Below are 17,481 nucleotides of genomic sequence, written 5' to 3' on the forward strand. Positions count from 1 at the left end.
AATTTTATTGGTATTTTAAGTGTTTCATTTTCTTCATTTTCTCTATTACTTTTTCTGCTTTATAGGTGTGGTTTATATCTACAATCACTTGCCTTAAGGATAAGAGATTATCCTTAATAATGTGGGTGGGTCTCATCCAATCAGTTAGAGGCCCAGAGAGCAACAAATGAGGTTTAAAGTGAAAAGAAATTCTGTCTCAAGACTGAAGTGCCAACTTCCACCTGTTTCTAGCCTATGGGTTGCCCTGAAGATTACAGACCTGCCAGCTCTCATAATCACATGAGTGAAGTTTTTAAAAATTATATTTATATAGATATATGTATGTATACATATCATACATACACACACACATACACACACACACACACACACCAATATTCTGGTTTGGATTCAGTGAATTTCCTAAATATGTAAACTGTATATAACAGATTTGGAAACATCTCCCAATTTGCCCTTCTCTCCTGTCCTCTATTATTTCTAACTGGAGTCTTGAAATGGTGCTAGAACGTCTTACACAATCTTATGTATCTTTTTAAGTCTCTTTAAGATATACCCCCACTCTTCTACAGAGCATTTCCTGTACAATTTCTTCAAGTCATCTGTTTAAGTTTTTCAAATCTATCTCTAACTCTCTCTTAAGTGATGTTTATTTTGGTGCACAGCTACTTAATTTCTATTCTAATTTTCATTTTATAATTTGTTTATTTCAGATTTAAATTTGCTGTCACGTATTATATCCTGCTTTCCTTCATTATATTTTGTTAACTTTATTTCTTTAAGTATCAGTTCAGTTCAGTCGCTCAATCGTGTCTGACTCTTTGCGACTCCATGAATCGCAGCACGCCAGGCCTCCCTGTCCATCACCAACTCCCGGAGTTCACTCAGACTCACGTTCATCGAATCAGTGATGCCATCCAGCCATCTCATCCTCTGTCGTCCCCTTCTCCTCCTGCCCCCAATCCCTCCCAGCATCAGAGTCTTTTCCAATGAGTCAACTCTTCGCATGAGGTGGCCAAAGTACTGGAGCTTCAGCTTTAGCATCATTCCTTCCAAAGAAATCCCAGGGCTGATCTCCTTTAGAATGGACTGGTTGGATCTCCTTGCAGTCCAAGAGACTCTCAAGAGTCTTCTCCAACACCACAGTTCAAAAGCATCAATTCTTCAGCACTCAGCCTTTTTCACAGTCCAACTCTCACGTCCATACATGACCACAGGAAAAACCATAGCCTTGACTAGACGAACCTTTGTTGGCAAAGTAATGTCTCTGCTTTTGAATATGCTATCTAGGTTGGTCACAACTTTCCTTCCAAGGAGTAAGCGTCTTTTAATTTCATGGCTGCAGTCACCATCTGCAGTGATTTTGGAGCCCCCAAAAATAAAGTCTGATACTGTTCCCACTGTTTCCCCATCTATTTCCCATGAAGTGGTGGGACTGGATGCCATTATCTTCGTTTTCTGAATGTTGAGCTTTAAGCCAACCTTTTCACTCTCCTCTTTCACTTTCATCAAGAGGCTTTTTAGTTCCTCTTCACTTTTTGCCGTAAGGGTGGTGTCATCTGCATATCTGAGGTTATTGATATTTCTCCCGGCAATCTTGATTCTAGCTTGTGTTTCTTTCAGCCCAGCATTTCTCATGATGTACTCTACATATAAGTTAAATAAGCAGGGTGACAATATACAGCCTTGGCGTACTCCTTTTCCTATTTGGAACCAGTCTGTTGTTCCATGTCCAGTTCTAACTGATGCTTCCTGACCTGCATACAAATTTCTCAAGAAGCAGGTCAGGTGGTCTGGTATTCCCATCTCTTTCAGAATTTCCCACAGTTTACTGTGATCCACACAGTCAAAGGCTTTGGCATAGTCAATAAAGCAGAAATAGATGTTTTTCTTAAACTCTCTTGCTTTTTCCATGATCCAGTGGATGTTGGCAATTTGATCTCTGGTTCCTCTGTCCTTTCTAAAACCAGCTTTAACATCAGGAAGTTCACAGTTCACATATTGCTGAAGCCTGGCTTGGAGAATTTTGAGCATTACTTTACTAGCGTGTGAGATGAGTGCAATTGTGCGGTAGTTTGAGCATTCTTTGGCATTGCCTTTCTTTGGGATTGGAATGAAAACTGACCTTTTCCAGTCCTGAGGCCACTGCTGAGTTTTCCAAATCTTTAAGTATATCAAACATTTATTTTATATAGTTTATACGATAGTTCTAATATCAGTTGTCATTGTGTAGCTGTATCTGTGATTTCTTCTGATAAATCAAAATAATTGGGCCTTCTTTCGTTTGTAATTAAAAGACTCGGTTTAAGAGCTTTGTATTTTACCCTTGTCATCATAAAGGACCTACTGGTTGAACTTTGAACCCTAGATGTAGGATGCGTGTCCTCAGGATGTGTGTGTCCCTCCCCTTGTGTCATATATGCACACAATTTCTTTCATTTTTTCCTTTCTTCTTCAGGGAAATAGAAGGCACTACCAAGTCCAGATTGATGTAAACTAAATGTTTAGCTCTCATGTAAATTCTAGATTTTTCCTATTTGATCTACTGAACGTGTTCTTGATCAGAGGTCCTCACGTTAGCAAGGTTCTCCTCAATAAATCTGTGTTTTAAACCATCAGAACTGGAATTCACTGTTAGAGGAATATTGACTCCAGATATTTTTGCTGAGTAGACTCATGACTTATTTTTGTTTCCCACTAGAACAGTATGTAAGAATCTTTAAACTTTGCTTTAAATTTTAATTCATTAGAAATAAATTTAATCTACCATACATCGACAGCTAATATGTTTTTAATATTTTTGGAATAAAAAGCAGTTTTATCTCTTATAAGAATATATTTAACAAAATACTTTTTAATATTTCATATATTTAATATTCATATATATGTGCACACATGACTATTGCAAGAGAAAGTTATATTAACATTACTAGTTAACATATATTTCATATTGACTTTAAATGTTTTAAAAGTTGAAATGTGGAATGTGTATTTTAAATTATGTTACTGTACCCCTGGGCTTAGTGACATAGGGTGTAACTCATAAACTGTATAATATGAATATTTATATACACACAGAATGATCCATATTTAAATATGGTGCTTCCTCTGATTATTCTAACTCTGAGTGAATAAGAATACCTTACCATAATAAGGAATTTGACTCTTTATGGAGACTATAGTGAGAATTCATTATATTACTTGTGAAACACTCATGAGAAAACCTTTTTGTCAAGAATTTCACATCCGTTCTAGTTACGCGTTCACCATGTTCAACCCTGAAACATTATTTCTTCGGAACAACATTCAGGAAGATGCCCCTGGGAATACAAAAGGCCAGTGGTAAATTTTAGAGAATTGCTTGAAAAAGCTGCTCAAGTGAAGGCTTCACTCAATTTCCTGGTGTTTGTGCAGGCTCCATGCATTTCCTGTCAGAGGCACAGGTTAAATTTGGTTACCTTCTGAGCGAAATCTGGGGATAACTTGAGTGTAGAACAAGGGAAAGAATACAATATCCACAATCCAAATGCAGGATTGGTTCTAAGGTTTCTCCTGGGATTTTAGAATATGTCTGGGTTGAGTGCCTGTCTCAGCCACTCACCGGCCACTGGGAGCCTGCCAGTCACGGCACCCTGGTCTCAGCCATCACTCCCGAGCCACAGCTCACCTAAGCCCAAGAGCAGGGGAGAAAGAGAACTGCAAACATTTGGAGCAAGGATGAAGGGGGAAGAGCACTTTGGTTTTTAGGAAGGTGAGGGCTAGTCTACCGCTGAAAAGATCTTTAAGACTGTTATATCTGATATATGATTAAAGCTAAGAGAGTATATTTTGAAAAATTATTATAGCATAGTTGCTTTACAATGTGTTGTTAGCTTCTGCTGTACAGCAAAGTGAGTCGGCCATATGCATATGTCTGTCCCCTCTTTGGGGGATTTCCTTCCCATTTAGGTCACCGCAGAGCATCGCATGGGGTGCGTATACAGCTATGTACCTATGTGTGTGCACCCTCCACTATAGTGTGTGCTGTTGCATCCATCCCTTTGCAACCCTATGCCGGGCTCCTCTGTCCATGGGATTCTCCAGGCTGGAATACAGGAGCGGATTGCCATTTCCTACTGCAGGGGATCTTCCTGACCCAGGGATAGAACCTGTGTCTCTCGCATTGGAGGCAGATTCTTTACCTACTGTTCCACCCAGGAAGCCTGTGTTTTATAGTGGATTAGTATATTTTTAACTGTAATTGGCCTTTCCTTGAAAAACCGTGAATTCTACATATGAGCACATGCTAAGACTCAGAGGACTTTTCCATTTCCTTCTGCTGTTCCACGGAGGATTTGCCTTTCTGTGGTTGGGGAATTACACTGCAGGAAACAAAACTTCATCTCCCCCCAATAAAAACCACAAATGCCAGGTTTCATGTCCCAGACTCTATTGCCTACTCCTAGGCAAGCAGGGAACATGACATAGCAACCCGAACTGGACATGCCGACCCCACACTTTGAATCATAAGCAGTGTGACTGAGCAGGACCCATTCTTGCTATGGGTGGAGAACACTGACAGCAGTTACCTCCAGGTCCCTGGTGGCTCAGACAGTAACGAATCCACCTGCAATGTGGGAGACCTGGGTTCAATCCCTGGGTTGGGAAGATCCCCTGGAGGAGGGAAACGCTACCCACTCCAGTATTTTTACTGGAGAATCCCCAGAGAGAGGAGCCTGGCGGGCTACACCCACAGGGTTGCAAAGAGTCAGACATGACAGAGCGACTAAGTACACACACTAGAGGTTAGATCTATATTGTGTTGTCCACTGTTGGTGAGATGCTTTTAGTGGAAAAAAGTTACATCTGCAGCCAGTACTTCACTGACTTGATTTTTTCTTTCAATATTTTTTGATCATGCCCGTAGCATGTGGCTTTCCTGGTGGCTCAGATGGTAAAGCATCTGCCTGCAATGCGGGAGACCCAGGTTTGATCCCTGGGTTGGGGAAGATCCCCTGGAGAAGGAAATGGCAACCCACTCCAGTACTCTTGCCCGGAAAATTCCATGGACAGAGGAGCCTTGTAGGCTACAGTCCATGGGGTCGCAAAGAGTTGGACAAGACTGAGCAACTTCACTTCACTTCACTTCATAGCATATGGGGTCTTAGTCCCTTGACCAGGGATCTAACCCCTGACCCTTGCATTGGAAGCTCAGAGTCAATCACTGGCCCACCAGGGAAGTCCTTTACTGACTGGATTTAGATTATTATTTCTCTTTATGTAGCCTCCAAATTCTGTTCCTTAGATTTCCTAGAGGATTTGTGAATCACTTAATATGCTTTTAATACATTCCTCTTCAGGTTAAATTATTCATACTTTATTTGTTGCCTTCAATTAAGTATCACATATAAAATGTGATAGGTAATATAGCTTATTTTGTTCCTTAGAATTTCAGTTCAGAAAATCATGTAGAAACAATATCAACATTCATTAGTTATTAGATTATGATTTTGCAGGATGATTGTGGTCTTGGCTAACTGTTTCTGAAGGCAAGCTACGTTAGACGCTGCGTGGAGAGTTTTACATGCAGTGTTGCCTATACTATTCAACATGGCACACAAAGTAGGTACTATTATTACTTTTCTCACACAGGTGTAGAAGTCTAGCCAAAGACAGGCAGTACTGTGCAAACACTATGGTGAAGCCACAGCAAACACTGCCTTGGAAGCAGCTTCATGCTCTGCTGTGGGCCTGTTCTGTATCAGTTAATGTGCTTAGAGCTAGAAATGCAAAAATTAATTATGAACATTCCTATCCTTGATTCATTGTTTAGGTAAAATAATAAAGTAAATCTATAACTATTCTTCATTACAAAAATTTTATAATAGCATGATGGAAACTCAAATAAGGGCACAATCATTTCTCAACACTAGTGTCCTGAAAAGCTGTAGACCAGAGAAGACAAGGATTCCCCCTTGTGCGTATATGGCATCTGCTGTTGGACAGTTCTATCAGTGTTATTTATGGGCTGAAAGGGTAAGACTGTTGTTGTTCAATCACTAAGTTGTGACTGACTCTTTGTGACCCCAGGTACTACAGCACTCCAGGCTTCCCTGTCCTTCACCATCTCCCAGAGTTTGCTAAAACTCATGTCCATTGAGTCAGTGACGCCATCCAAAAGGGTAAGATATGGTGACTGAACAAAAACTAAATCCTGAAGACCACTCATGATGCCTAATCTATCAGAGAAGAGTGTAAAATATCACTACTGTGGATTCCCTCCTAAGACTGCATTATCAGGAATTTCTTGGGATTTTGTTTTACAAATGATGACTAACTTTGGGGGATAAGGAAAAGAAACAAGTAGCAGATTTGTTTGCAATATTTAAATGATATATTAGTGACAGGAAAACATCTGACTTTATACGGGTCAATTTTGACCTGATTACAAAATATTTTAATTGTGTAGATATTTAATGGTGTCTTTATATGTAAGAGATGGAGAAGGAAATGGCAACCGTGTCCAGTATTCTGGTCTGGAAAATCTCCTGGACAGAGGAGCCTGATCGGCTTTAATCCTTGGGGTTGCAAAGAGTTGGACATGACTGTGTGACTGAGCACACATGTGTATGTAAGAGAAAGCAATTTTCTCAGTAAGAATCAAGTCTGCGCTTTTAATGAAATAGTTTTATGAATAAAGAGGTCAATAAGAAATATAATCTCCCACCACCAGAAACACATTTCAGATGTGAAACCTTTAAGGGAAATAGACCAGACAGAAGCTGCAGCAGCTTCCTACTGTCTCTGAAACAAACCAGACAAAAGTAGTGGCTTAAAAGAACACAGATGTATCATCATCATTTGGAGGATGGCAGAAATCCCAGGTGGTGCTAGTGGTAAAGAAACTGCTTGCCCATGCAGGAGATGTAAGAGATGTGGGTTGGACCCCTGGGTTGGGGAAATCCCCTGGAGAAGGGAAAGGCAACCTACTCCAGTGTTCTTGCCTGGAGAATTCCATGGATAGAGGAGCCTGGCGGGTTATGGTCCACGGGGCTGCAAAGAGTCAGACACGACTGAGCGACTTGACACACGCAGCAGAAATTCAAACTAGTCTCTGCTGCTGCTGTTGCTAAGTCGCTTCATTCACGTCTGACTCTGTGTGACCCCATGGACTGCAGCCTACCAGGCTCCTCTGTCCATGGATTTTCCAGGCAAGAGTACTGCAGTGGGGTGCCATTGACTTCTCCGAAACTATGTCTCAAGAGGCTCAAATCAAGGTGTCAGCAGTGCTGTGTTCCCTGAGGCTCCAGGGGAGACGCCGTTTCTCTGCCTTTTCCACCTTCTAGAGGCACCTCGGTCCTTGACTGCCTCTCATCTTCAAAGCCGTCAAGAACATCACTCAGCTTCTGCTTCTGTCATCACGCCTCCTCCTCTGACTCTCTTTCCCGTCTCCCTCTTTCACGTTTAAGGACCTTTATGATTCCATTGCATCTACCTCCATCTGAAGCTCCTTTCCCCAACTGCAAAGCTCCCTTTGTCATCGAAGTAACAGATTCACAGATTCCAGAGATGAGGGTGTGGATCTATCTGGGGGGCATTGTTCTGTCAACCACAGAATCTTTTTCCTTCTACTTTGGCTCCCAATTTCTCACCTACTGAATAAACTTATTTTTCTCTCCTGATTTCTTTCCCTTAAATATACAAGCCTATTTTAGAATGTCTCGTTAAAGCAAATAAACTTCTCTTTGGACTTTATATCTCTCTCCAATTACCATCTTACAAGGTTTTTTTCTTTAACAGCAGTCTTTTGAAAGTTTCTTTCACTCACTCTTTCCATTCCTTCTCTCTAAATCAATCTCCAGTTCATTTTATTCCCCAGGGAGATTTTATAGCTGGTAACTCCAGAAAACACTCCCTCCCTCTTCATATTCTGAACCCTCACAATAACAATTAAGATACCTTCCTTCTTGAAATGACCATTGAGCTTGGATTTCATGCTATCACGTTTCCATAGTTTTCCTCTGATCCCTGCAGATTAATCTTTTCCTACTTCATTTGTTACTTTTTTAATTTTCTATCTAGGTTAGTCTTGAACTTTTCTCCATTCCTACAAAACTGTTTCTGTCTAGGTAATCTCATTCACTTGCTTTAAGTATGGTCTATATGCCTTTTCTTTCTTTCTGGAAAAAAAAAGAAAAAAAATATATATTCTATTTAATTAGAGAAAATGAATGATAATTGTTCATGTTTATGTTTCAGTGAAGTTATATATGGAAATTTTGTGTCAGTTAATGCATATCTATCTCATTTCTATGGCAATGCAATATTATGGATATACCATAATTAATATAACTAGCTTATTGAGAAACTCCAATTTTCTATTTTTTCTATTATAGCATCATTTTGATAAATGTGTAATATGTAGTGACAAACATTTTATCAGTGAGGAATACCAGACAAGGATATTGAATTCATTTCAAAAGAAACATCATAGATGTTATACTGTGAACAGTATTTTGGTCTGAAGTCCTTTCCGTCAGCAGAGTCCAGCAGTTCACTAACTTACTTCCCTATGCATTAAGGACCCGAAGTCATAAGAAAGAGAGTAAGTAGTTATGCAATCACATTGGAAAGTAGTCTGTTTCCAACTATGTTCTCTTTTTTTGGAGAGGAGATACTTCCTCTTTCCTTGGCGCTTCTCCATAAGAATGCCCCTTCAAGAAGAGAAGAAATATTCCAATAATATACATGTGTACAGTGAAAAATTCTTTCTATATGTTCTGTTAAACTTGTATAGAAGCAGTGACAATTTTTTTGAGCAACAATATAGGTTAAAACTCAGGATTTATATGGTCACATCTCTGATGTTATCTGCTTTTCTCATGAAAAGCAGTTGATATCCAGCATAGCAGTGGTTTTGCTAAAGGTACACCTTCTGCCCTGTGACTTAGGTTAGCCTTAGGAAACCACCCTGTTCACCTCTGAGAAGGTTAGAAATAGTCCCTCCAAATTCCCGTTCTTTTCCTTATAAGTGATTATCTGAACTGTTTGTCCCCACTGATCAATGGGAACAAAAAGCTTGGAATCCAATTTTCCTTAAGATGCCCTTGAACTTGAACTCTGGCTGACTCAGCCCCAGCTGGTACAGTGCACCTCCTTAGGTGTCTTCCAGAAAAGCACCCTGACCTCAAGTGAAACATCCACCTTCCAAGAACACACAAGTTGAGGGGATTTCTGAACCTTTTCTCTTTTCCAGGATCACAAGGCTCAGGTAATAGTCAACATTGTCAAGAATAGAAATAGTTGAGCATGAATCAGATCAGATCAGATCAGTCGCTCAGTCGTGTCCAACTCTTTGCGACCCCATGTATCACAGCACACCAGGCCTCCCTGTCCATCACCAACTCTTGGAGTTCACTCAGACTCATGTCCATCGAGTCAGTGATGCCATCCAGCCATCTCATCCTCTGTCGTCCCCCTCTCCTCTTGCCCCCAATCCCTCCCAGCTTCAGAGTCTTTTCCAATGAGTCAACTCTTTGCAGGACGTGGCCAAAGTACTGGAGTTTCAGCTTTAGCATCATTCCTTCCAAAGAAATTCCAGGGCTGATCTCCTTCAGAATGGACTGGTTGGATCTCCTTGCAGTCCAAGGGACTCTCAAGAGTCTTCTCCAACACCACAGTTCAAAAGCATCAATTCTTCGGCCCTCAGCCTTCTTTACAGTCCAGCTCTCACATCCATACATGACCACAGGAAAAACCATAGCCTTGACTAGATGGACCTTTGTTGGCAAAGTAATGTCTCTGCTTTTGAATATGCTATCTAGGTTGGTCATAACTTTCCTTCCAAGGAGTAAGCGTCTTTTAATTTCATGGCTGCAATCACCATCTGCAGTGATTTTGGAGCCCAGAAAAATAAAGTCTGACACTGTTTCCACTGTTTCCCCATCTATTTCCCATGAAGTGATGGGACTAGATGCCATGATCTTCATTTTCTGAATGTTGAGCTTTAAGCCAACTTTTTCACTCTCCACTTTCACCTTCATTGAGAGGCTTTTTAGTTCCTCTTCACTTTCTGCCATAAGGGTGATGTCATCTGCATATCTGAGGTTATTGATATTTCTCCCAGGTAGGCACACACAATTTTTAAACAAAGTGGCAGAAGCAATTTAATGAAGAAATGTATTAAATAAATCATATTGGAAAAAAATGGACGTCTGTAAGCAGAGCAAACAAGCAACAATCTTCATTAAAACTACATTGTATTTAAAACATTGACCTATAGGTCCAAGTGTAAAAAGCGTAATTATAATTTTGGAAAACACGGAGAAGAACATGTGACCTAAGATTAGGCAGAGTTCATCGATATGTCTCTAAAGAGCACAGTCCATTAGAAACATAATGAAGAAATTGTGCTTCACCAAGATTAAAATCATTTGATTTCTGAAAGACCTTGTTAAGAGGATGAAAAGGCAAACCACAGATGGGGGGCAAATATCAGCAAACCACATAATTGACCAAGGACTTGTTTCCATAATTATAAAATATTTTCTAAATGATATGGTAAGAATACAATTCAGTTAGAACATGAGCAAAAGACGTGAAAGACATCAGGGAAGAGGATATGAAATACCAAGTGTTCACAGGAAAGTTGTTGATGTCGTTGTCCATCATGGAAATGCAAATTAAAGCATTTTAATGATGAGATACCACTTGTTCCTGAAGAATTACACGTGCTTACATGCTAAGTTGCTTCAGTTGTGCTTGACTCTTTGTGACCCCATGAACTGCAGCCCGCCGGGCTCCTCTGTCTGTGAGATTCTCTAGGCAAGAACACTGGAGTGGGCTGCCCTCCTCCAGGGGATCTTCCCGACCCAGGGATCAAACTCTTAAGTCTCCTACATTGGCAGGCGGGTTCTTTCCCACTAGTGAGTGTGTGTGTGTGTGTGTGTGTGTGTGTGTGTGTATGTGATAAATACATATGATTCACACACACACACACACACATGCCAAGTTCTGATGAGGATATGGAACAACTAGATCCTGATGCATTGCTTGGGAGATGAGAGATCATTACAGCTACTCTGGAGACTGCTTGGCGATTTTTCTTTTTTTTTGCACTCACTAGAGTTCATTTCATTGAATTGATCTAAATATTTTATTTAAAGAAATATCTGAAGATTACATTATTAATGGGAAGAATATAAACATACATATTTAAAGATCTTTTTGTAGTGACATATGGGAAATAGATTTCTCCAATAACATGATTAGTTTTGTCATTCTACTAGTGGAATACATCCTGCAGAAACATGATTTTACCTTCAAATCTGAGCACATTACCCTCACATAAAAAAAGAAAAAAAAAAGATAATTGAAAAAAAAGGAAACTTTGATTAGTTTAAATTTGCGGTAGACCACATCTGATTTGTTGAAGAGCAAGTTCTTTTCCAGTCCCTAAGACATCCAACACCCATGCAGAGGAATTAAATTTAGATGCCCTTCTTCAGATGGCTGATAATTTACATGTGAATGAGTTCAGCAAGATTGAGAGTTTGAACTACTTTTGTGACCAGGAAGAAAAGTTTAGAGATGCAATGGCGTTTATTTGGGAATTTGCTCCTGCTTCTGGAGATATGTATGAGCTATCTACAAACGCACAAGAAAAGAAGCGTTATGCAAATATTGTAAAGACGTGGTGAAAAAGCTATTAAGAGAACACTCAAAGATGGACATTGTCGTCTATGGCATGTGGTTTTGTGTGGCTGTGTATCTGAATGTGAGGGCTTACAAAACAAAATCAAATACCAACAACACTTAAAGAAACATCTAGCTAAAACAAGGGAAGATACTGTTACACTCTCAAAACTGAACTGGGTTGAGCAAAAGCATGGCCGGTACTCTGTTTGGAAAAATACCATCCTCAGCTACACAGGAAGCTTTGCAACATTTCCTTAAGGCTGAAGAACTAATTCCTGGGTTTTCTAAGTCCAATTATATATTCTTAGCAATTTCTTATTGAGCTGAATATGTGCTATATGTTCCCGCAATTATATTCCTGAGTATTTATAATATAAAAATGAAAATATGTCTACTTAACACTCATAGCATGAAGTTGAGCAAGATGTGATTTGCCCATAAAACGTGCAGTTACCAGATGACTCGGGCTTCCCTCATAGCTCTTCCCTCAGCTCAGCTGGTAAAGAATCTGCCTGCAATCCAGGAGACTCCGATTCAATCCCTGGGTTGGGAAGATTCCCTGGAGAAGGAAAAGGCTGCGCACTCCAGTATGCTGGCCTGGAGAGTTCCATGGACCGTAGTCCATGAGGTCATAAAGAGTTGGACACGACTGAGCTACTTTCACGGCCACTTTTCACCACCAGACGACTCAACGAGTAGATAACAGACTGTTCAGTTCAGTTCACGACAGTCGCTCGGTCGTGTCTCACTGTTTGCGACCCCGCGGACCGCAGCAGACACACAAGGTGAAAACAATTGTTCACATTAGTGTTAGTCCTAACAGCCATGACCAAACAAATTCCCACTGAATGATAAATAAAGGAAGAAAATATGGTATATGCACATCACAAAATATTATTCAAAAATAAAATGGAATGAAAGTGTGTAGCATGCTAAAATGTGAACTTTGGTGCCATTATTTTTCAGTTGAAAGAAGCCAGAAGATCATATATTGTACAACTCCACTTATATTAAATACACAGAATATAAAAATCCAGGGTGACAGAAAGTAGAAAGTAATTCCTGATTTCTTAATGCTGTATGAGCTTTTTGAGTATGGAAATGGGGGGAGGCCATGATGGGCATGGGGTTTCTTTTTGGGGTGAAAATGTTTTAAAATTAGTTTATGGTAATGGGCTATACAATTCTGTGAGTATCCCAAAATGCACTGAATGGTATATTCCAAATGGGTGGCTTGGGGACATGCCACGTCTATCTCTGTTAAGTTGTTTAAACAGCTTATATGCTTTTTCATTTAGTTTTTATAACATTCTTTAAATGACAAAATCGTAATGATGGAGAAAACTCTGTAGTTGCCAGGGCGTGGGATTGGGAGGAAAGACTGTATAAATGTGGTGTATCGATGTCATATTGCTGCTCTTGATACATGTACAATAGTTTTGTACAATGTTATTATTTAAGGAAGCTTGGTCAAAGGTATCTGGGAATGCTGCTTTTTTTTTCAACTTCTCTTCAATTTAAACAATTTCAAATTTAAAAGTTTCTAAAAATCTAACTCTTTAAGAGACTGAATCTTATTTTTGAGAAACTTTCTGACATATTATGTGTTGACATTGTTTAAAGTCAAAATCCAGCCGAACAATTGTATTACTGATATTTCAGTCTGTTAGTTATTCTCTTTCACAGCTTAAGTCTTGAGGTTGGTTCTGCTATGTCCACACATTGATCTGTTAGAACTTTAAAGTTTTCAGCTCCAGAGAGCATCACTTTCAACACCTAGGGAAAATGTTGTCAGAAATCCTGGAGATTTAAGGAAAGAATACAACATATTTAGCCACACACTCTCCAGTTTAAAATAAATAAATATAAAGGAAAATATGTAACTCACATTCCCAACCTCATGAAAAGGCAGAAATTAAGTGGTGTGAAGCATCACCATGCTAGAAATATATCATTTCTTGTGTTTTGTCCCCTTGATGGTAGTTTGGTCACGAAGTCATGTCTGATTCTTGCAACTTCACGGACTGTAGCCTGCCAGGCCCCTATGTCCATGGGATTCTCCAGGCAAGAATACTGGAGTGGATTGCCATTACCTTCTCCAGGGGATCTTCCCGACCCAGGAGTCGAACCCAAGTCTCCTGCATTGCAGGCAGATTCTTTACCAACTGAGCTATGAGGGAAGCCCTTTGTCCTCTTAGGATATTTTAAAACAATAAAATGAGTTAGCTCATATATGTATCCTCTTCGTTAGACCTTCATGTTGATTTATTGATTAGTCCTTCATGGCCTCTGTGTGATCATGTGAGCTTGAAGAAAAAAATAAAAAGAGACTAAAAAGTGATACCTGCTGAGCCTGCCAATACAAAAGCAGCTTTGACAGTTACAAGAGAAAACTGCCACGCTGTCAGAAAGGCTTTGACGGAATTAAGTGAACCACGTTGACAGGATATCACGCAGCATCTGGTGGGCTGTCTCAGATGAACGCTCTCATTTCCTTGTCAATGTGCTTACGTGGGATGCATTCTGTGGACTGTCTTGGTTTCCCACAGCTCCTTGAAAGCAGGGGACCAGTACCTTGAGCAGAATCACTGCTCAGCTTTTTATCAACTGCCTTCCAAAGGAAACGTGACCATCGGAGAGGTGACAGTGGAAAATTCTGAGTTTTAGCCCAAATTGCTGGTCAAAAGGAATTTCCATTGCCTCAACGCCAGGCTAACAAAACAGGCAAAAGGGATTTCCCCCTATACTTCTGTACTCTTTGGAATACTGTCTCTTTTTTCAGGGACATTGTTATGGAAATTCACTTATCTCTGCTCCAAGAGAAGGAGAACACAGTGAAAAACTACTTTCCAAGTGTGATTTTTTTTGACTGCTTACCTCACTCCCTATCTTATGATAGACTCTCTGGTCCTTCCACACACAGGGAAGTAATAGTTACTGAACTACTGGACTCTGTGCTATGATCACAGGATCAGAATAGTATTTAATATCATAATCTGGGAATATGTTAACTATTCTATGGCATTCTTCACTGACCAGTTATTTGTTACAGCCTATTACATAGTTATTAAAATGCTTTTATAGTAGAAACAATAGAAAAAGAGAACTACTCAATAGGAGAGCTGTTATAATAATTATAGTGAATCCAGAATACTGCATTGCTATACAAATGAGGTAAATATCCATGTGCTAATATGGAAAATTTCCATGCTATGATTTCAGTAAAAAGCAGAAATAAATAATTATCATCTCCTTTCCCTAAGTAAGCAAGAAAATATGTTTTTTTTTTTTTCTTTCTTTCTTTCCAGGAAGAGTTATAAGAAAATTAAAAGAGTGATCATCTTTAGGGGAATAAACTGGGAACTGGGGTAGGGGTATTTCTTTCATTTTTCATCTCACTCCTTTCTAAACGGTTTAAATGTTTTAGCTATGCATGCGTAGCACTTTTTTATGTTAACTATCATTATCCAGGAAGAAAGAACACAGACACCTGTTCGTTTCAGTCATTGTGTTCTCTTTCTTCAAACAAGAACCACAAGCCTGCTTGCTGCATTCATCTCAGAGATTCCGTTTATTCACTGGTGATCCCTCACACTTGGCACACGTTAGGAACTTAATAAATGTTCGTTTCATAAACAAGCAACAAAAATGAATAAATATATTTAAAATGGCATTGGAGTTAAAAGGTCTCTTTAAGTGCAAAATAAACAGATTCAATTATACTTATTCTTAGTAGTACTTTCCCAGAGTGTTAACCCTGCCTGATAAGAAGTGAAGACATTCCCGTTAATGAAACACTTTTAATGCTGAACTCATTATAAAGTGCGTCATTGGCTCAGTCAGTAAATATGTCAATACTAATGCCTTGTATGAGCTAGATGAATGAACTAAAGAGATAAGCATGCACAAATGTGTATATGAGCTTTAAATTATCATATGAATACAATTCTAAAATTAATTCGGGATAAAGAGTTGTAACAGAGTGAGAATTCACTTACATTAACCTTCCAAAGAAAGTCTTCCTGATTAAACTCTACAGAGATTTAAATCTAGAGTCTACATGTACATGCGGGGAAAGCCTTTCAAAGCCATGCCAGTTTTGGTTCAGAAGAGCTTCCCAGGTGATACTAGTGGTAAGGAACTCGCCTGACAAGGCAGGAGACATAAGAAACGCGCGTTTGACCCCTGGGTCCGGGAGATCCCCTGGAGGAGGGAACGGCAACCCATTCTAGCATTCTTGCTGGGAAAATCCCATGCACAGAGCAGCACGGAGGGCTACATACAGTCCATGGGGTCACAAAGAGTGGACACAATTGAAGGGACTGACCGCCCACACACACACACACACACACACACACACACACACACACAGCGTGTCCCCAGAGACTGTGAGCAGGGCCTGTAATTGAACTGTGGCATGTAGCACCAGAGAGATCACAGAGGCCAGTCCCGACAGAGTTGTGGGATACTTGGAAAACTCATTCTTCAGTCTAAGAGCAATCAGAAGCCATGGAAGAGTTTTAAGAATGGGTATAATTTGCCAAATGTCTTCCTTTTATTAACTGATTCAACCATGTGGGGTTTTATTCCTTAGACAGGTGATATAATGGACTATATAATTGAATTTTGAATATTGAAAATATTAACATTTTCGAAAGAAACCTGAATTGTTAGTGGCATGTTATTCTTTCAGTTCAGTGGCTCAGTCGTGTCCAACTCTTTGTGACCCCATGGACTCCATGCCAGGTTTCCCTGTCCATCACCAACTCCTGGAGCTTGCTTAAACTCATGCCTATCGAGTCGGTGATGCCATCCAACCATCTCATCCTCTGTCACCCCCTTCCCCTCCTGCCTTCAATCTTACCCAGCATCAGGGCCTTTTCCATGAGTCAGTTCTTCGCATCAGGTGGCCATAGTATTGGAGCTTCAACCTCAGTCCTTACAATGAACATTCAGGACTCATCTCTTTTAGGATGGACTGGTTGGATCTCCTTGCAGTCCAAGGGACTCTCAAGAGTCTTCTCCAACACCACAGTTCAAAAGCATAATACTTCAGCACTCAGCTTTCTTTATGGTCCAACTCTTATATCCATTCATGACTACTGGAAGAATCAAAACTTTGGCTAAATGGACCTTTGTTGGCAAAGTAATGTGCAGTGATTTTGGAGCACAAGAAAATAAAGTGTCACTGTTTCCACTGTTTCCCCATCTATTTGCCATGAAGTGATGGGACCAGATGCCATGATTGTTGTTTTCTGAATGTTGACTTTTAAGCCAGCTTTTTCACTCTGCTCTTTCACTTTCATCAAGAGGCTTTTTATTTCCTCTTCACTTTCTGCCATAAGGGTGGTGTCATCTGCATATCTGAGGTTATTGATATTTCTCCCAGCAATCTTTATTCCAGCTTGCACTTCATCCAGCCAGCCCAGCGTTTCTCATGATGTACTCTTCATATGAGTTAAATAAACAGGGTGACAATATACAGCCTTGAAGTACTGCTTTCCTGATTTGGAACCAGTTCATTGTTCCATGTCCAGTTCTACCTGTTGCTTCTGGAATGGGTAGGTCAGAATACGGGAGTGGGTAGCCTTTCCCTTCTCTGGGGGATCTTCCCAACCCAGAGTTTGAACCCAGGTCTCCCACATTGCAGGTGGATTATTTACCAGCTGAGCCACAAAAGAAACATGCTATTCTTTAGATTTCTAGTTGTCTATGTATTTATGTATGAATGTGTGTATCCATCCATCCGTCTAAATTTATACCAATATAAATTTATATCAATCTATCTATACACAAAAAACTGATTTG

At 39.9% G+C, this 17,481-nt stretch overlaps 1 pseudogene; it reads left to right on the forward strand.

Moving 5' to 3' along the window:
* Window positions 1-3,211: 3,211 nt before the first annotated feature.
* On the forward strand, window positions 3,212-11,995 carry LOC109563603 (regulator of microtubule dynamics protein 2-like; annotated as a pseudogene).
* Window positions 11,996-17,481: the final 5,486 nt, after the last annotated feature.

This window comes from Bos indicus, chromosome 9 (genome assembly GCF_029378745.1).
Source record: "Bos indicus isolate NIAB-ARS_2022 breed Sahiwal x Tharparkar chromosome 9, NIAB-ARS_B.indTharparkar_mat_pri_1.0, whole genome shotgun sequence".
In the NCBI taxonomy this organism is placed as follows: domain Eukaryota; kingdom Metazoa; phylum Chordata; class Mammalia; order Artiodactyla; family Bovidae; genus Bos; species Bos indicus.